Here is a 4,831-nt window from a genome sequence, read left to right on the forward strand (position 1 = left end):
AAAAAAAAAAGGGAAAAAAGAAAGAGAAGGAAAACAACATTTCAAAAAGGGAGTATACTGGCTCGGCACCTGTGACTCAAGTGGCTAAGGCACCAGCCACATACACCTGAGCTGGTGGGTTCAAATCCAGCGCCGGCCTGCCAAACAGCAGTGACAGCTGCTACCAAAAAAAAGCCGGGTGTTGTGGCAGGCACCTGTAGTCCCAGCTACTTGGGAGGTGGAGGCAGGAGAATTGCTTGAGTCCAGCTAGGAGTTGGAGGTTGCTGTGAGCTGTGATGCCATGGTACTCTACCCAGGGCGACAGCTTGAGGCTCTGTCTCAAAAATAAATAAATAAATAAATAAAGGTATAGTAAAAAGGCATGACTTTAGTCTCTAGTGTTAATGTTTTTAACTTTTTGTGTTTCCGGTGATGGCTGTTGACTCAAATTCCAGCTGTGTCATTAAAAAAACAATTGGGCTCAGTGCCCGTAGTTCAGTGAGTAGTGCACCAGCCACATACACCAAGGCTGGCTGGTTTGAACCCAGCCTGGGCCTGCTAAACAACAACAACAACAAAAAATAGCTGGGTGTTGTGGTGGGCACCTTTAGTCTCAGCTACTTGGAAAGCTGAGGGAAGAAAATTGCTTAAGCCCAAGAGTTTGAGGTTGCTGTGAACTATGATGCCATAGTACTCTACCAAGGGTGATATAATAAGACTCTGTCTACAAAATAAAATAAATAAATAAATAAAAAACAATTTAATGACATCTAGCTAGAGAAAATCTATGAATTTCTATCATCAGCTTTGTTTTGGCAAGCTGACTCTGAAAAAAGCACCAGTCCATCTCACCTGTCCTTGTGGTGGGAGGAACCTGAATGTATCACATACTCTGGCAATGAAGGAAGTAGTTCATAGCCATTTCATAAGACTGAGCAAGGAGATCCAGTGTCCCTCATCAGCCCCTAGCTCCCTGGCAATGGGAGCACAGTGACAGATATGGTTGGAAAATAGTTACTTTGTTAAGTACATTCCTGTAAGGCAAACAAGACTCTACTGCACTGTCCCGCATTTTATAGATTTACTTTCTACCTCAGTACTTCTACCTAAATGCAGGAAATAATATTTATTCTACTTATCTCACAAAATTATTATATTAAAAGAGTAATATGTAAAAGTTGAGAAGCATAATGATTTAAAGATTAAGGAAAAAAATGGAACATCTTGGCCAGACATGTTAGTTTCTGCCTATAATCCTACGAGTTTAGAAGGCTGAAGTGGTAGAATCTCTTTAGACAAACATAGCAGGACCCTGTTTTTACAAAAAATAGAAAAATTAGCCATGCATCATGGTAGGGTGCACTTGTAGTTGCAGCTACTGGGGAGGATGAGGCAGGAGGATTGCCAGAGTCCAGAAGTTTGAGGTTGCAGTGAGCTGTGATGATGTCACTGCCCTCTTGCCTGGGTAACAAAGTGAGACCCTGTCACAAAAAAAGTAAAAGTAAAAATTCAAAAATTAGAATCTCTTGACTGGGTACAGTGGCTCACACCTGTAATCCTAGCACTGTGGGAGGCTGAGGTGGGTAGATTGCTTGAGCTTAAGAGTTTGAGACCAGCCTAAGCAAGAACAAAACCCCAAGGTGGCACCTATGGCTCAGTGGGGTAGGGCACCACAAGTGACGGGTTCAAACCCGGCTCCGGCCAAAAACTGCCCAAAAACACCTAATTAAAAAAAAAAGAGAGACCCCAATCTCTGCTAAAACTAAAACTAGCCAGGCTAAAATTAGCCTATAGTATCAGCTACTCAGGAAGCTGAGACTAGATAATTTCTTGAGCCCAAGAGTTTGAGGTTATTGTGAGCTATGATGATGCCACGTCACTCTACCCAGAGTGAGACTCTGTCTCAAAATAATAATAATAATAAGTGGAACCTCTTGGCAGTACTTGTATCTTTAATATCTGTAAGCAGAGGGTCAGTAATCTAGTGGCAGAACTTAAAATCTAGAATCCATATTTCCACACTGATCAAAAAGACCTTTCATTCATAGGACACCCTATAGCTGACTTAACTATGACAGAAACCATTGGTCGATATAATGGAATCGCATATGTTGCTCTGGCCTTGTGCACAGCATCAGAACCTGCTCTTTAGTTTCTGTTGCTTTTCTTATTTGATCCATTGGATATATAACATTTCATTTCAAAATATTCTCATCATTTGTGTTTTGGGTTATCTAGGAGATAAAGAGCACAGTTAGACATTGTATTGTGATTGTGATTTGTGTGTAGCTAGACTCTCAAAGTAAAACATGAGCACACTGTGTGGAAAGTGTCTGGGCCCTGGAATCAGATGGGTTTTAGTTTTACCTTTTATCTATACCTTTCACTAGTTCTAAGACCTTGGACAACTTTTTAAAACATGATTTATATTTTATAGGCTGGGTGCGGATTCTTAACTAGAAAAGTACCAATGTTGGGTGCTTACACCTGTAATCCCAGCACTTGGGAGGTTGAGGCGGGTGGATTGCTTGAGCTCAGGGGTTCAAGACCAGTCTGAGCAAGAGTGAGACCCCATCTCTAAAAAATTAGCCAGGTATTATATCTAGTGGCTGTATTCCCAGCTACTTGGGAGGCTGAGGTCAGAGAATCACTTAAGCCCAAGAGTTTGAGGTTGCTGTGAGCTGTGACTTCATGGTATTCTACTGAGGGTGACATAGTGAGACTCTGTCTCAAAAAAAGAAACAAAGTTTTATGTACCTGAAGAAAATTTAAGTAAATTTAAGAGAAAATTTTAAATTTAAGAAAATTTAAGAGAAACATAGAAGGATAAAAATTAAAATAAAAATTTTTCTTTTTTTTGAAAATTTCTTTTTATTTCAGTTCTGTTCCCCAGAGTTACTACTTGTAACAGTTTTCTGTTTACATTTTTTTCAGAATTTTTCCTAATATACAGAGGGTGCCAAAAAAAGTATGCAGACTTTGAGAGAAGCTATCCTACTCATGCCTGTCATATGGTGACATAGTATTCATTTCATTAACACTATCTTTTTTTTTTGGAGATAGAGTCTTGCTATGTTGCCCTTGGTAGAGTGCTCACAGCAACCTCAAACTCTTGGGCTTAAGCAATTCTCTTGCTTCACCCAAGTAGCCTGGGACTACAGGTGCCTGCCACAGCCCGGCTTTTTTTTTTTTTTTCTTTGCTGTTGTCATTGTTATTTAGCTGGCCCAGGCAGGGTTTGAACCCGCCAGCCTTGATTATATGGCTGGTACTGTAACCAAAGTGCTATGTGCACCGAGCCAACACCATCTACCATTTATTTATATATATTTTAAACAGTTAATGCCGGAAAAAAATATAAAGTAAACAGTTCATGACACAAGATATCTTAAAAAGCAAATGTGGGAATTCAATTCCCTTGTAACTCCAAGGCTATAGTTAAAAAAAATTTTTTTCTGTTGGTGTTATTTCTATTTTATTCTATTGATAGACTCTCATGAGTTAGAAAAGTGACTTTAGCAACTCTTTGAAAATCAGCAATTTCTTGAGAGTGTTGATAAGAGAGGGAGTCAGTTTTTCACAAGTAACTGGCTTCTACTCAGCTTTCCTCGCTCCCCAAGGTAAGCAAGCAGGTGTTGTTGTCTCCTCCACGTGACCTTTATCCCATACTTGTTCTCAGGTGTATCTTTAACCAGAATAGGCCCAGGCTCTGGGCTGCTGGGAGTATTAGTGTGACCAGAGCAGTATGGAAGGCTGTTTTCCTTCTGATCTTGAGGAGAAGATTCTTCCTTCACGACAGATGACTCTGGGGTCTGGATGTCAGGTGGAATGAACGCATAAGGTAGACTCTGAAGTGCGTGTATTGACAGGTCCCCAGAGCTTTGAGGACTGAGCACTGGAACTAAGGGTCTTCTAGAATTCTTCTTTTCTTGTTGATTGGGGCACTCCTTGATTAAAGGGCTCTCCAATGTCTCTGAAATGGAAGAAGAATGTAGACTCTCAAATGTTAGATGTGGAAATTTGGAGGTGCCAGATTTTCGACTTGAACGTAATGCCTGGTCTCAGTGGCATTTCCGGTAGGCTAGGAACCAGCTTTCTGCTGTTGTATCAAACTCAGGAGATATCCAAGAAGTGATGGTGCTCTGGTTTATAGGCTTGCTAGGCACCCACCCGGCCAGGCCCAGGCCGCCGCTCCTGTCAGGATGCACAGTGTTCCCCAACACCATCTTTTGAGTGAACATCATACTACTCATTGCTACTGTAATTCAATTCAGCTTTGAAAAGTAATATGTAGATAACCTTGCTTAAAATGTGCATACATTTTTTTGGTACTCCCAGTATCTGAACACACACAATATGGAACACATATATACATATATAGAGTTGTGGCATTTTTTTTGTGTGTGAAAATAATTTAGTTTTTCTAAGCTTTAGTGTCTTCATTGTAGCACTTCATTAGATTTCTGTGAGGCCTTAACAAAAACGCATAAAGTAGGTTCTTAGTAAGTATTTATTATTGTCAGTGAAATGAATCTGGAAGAATATTGGAGAACAAATGAGAAGATAAAAGGTAAAGAAGCGAGCTAGGCTGGGAGGCTGAGGCAGGTGGATTGCTTGAGCTCACAAGTTCAAGACCAGCCTGAGCAATATTGAGACCCTGTATCTAAAAAAATAGCTGGTCATTGTGGCAGGCACCTGTAGTCCCAGCTACATGGGAGGCTGAGGCAAGGGATCCCTTGAACCCAAGAGTTTGAGGTTACTGTGAGCTATGATGCCACAGTACTCTACCATGGTCGACAAAGTGAGACTCTGTCTCAAAAAAAAAAAAAAAAAAAAAGAAGAGAGAGAGAAAGC

General features: G+C 40.6%; 1 protein-coding gene and 1 pseudogene across 1 annotated transcript in view; one reads left to right on the plus strand and one right to left on the minus strand.

Annotated features, from left to right (window-relative positions):
* ADAL (adenosine deaminase like) overlaps positions 1 to 4,831 on the plus strand; it is a 31,757-nt gene that overhangs the window by 22,401 nt on the left and 4,525 nt on the right. The gene's annotated exons all lie outside the window — the stretch shown is intronic.
* Positions 3,289 to 4,276, minus strand: LOC105887145 (annotated as a pseudogene).

This window comes from Otolemur garnettii, unplaced genomic scaffold, assembly GCF_000181295.1.
Source record: "Otolemur garnettii isolate 467f Iridium unplaced genomic scaffold, OtoGar3 scaffold00050, whole genome shotgun sequence".
NCBI classification, from domain to species: Eukaryota; Metazoa; Chordata; class Mammalia; order Primates; family Galagidae; genus Otolemur; species Otolemur garnettii.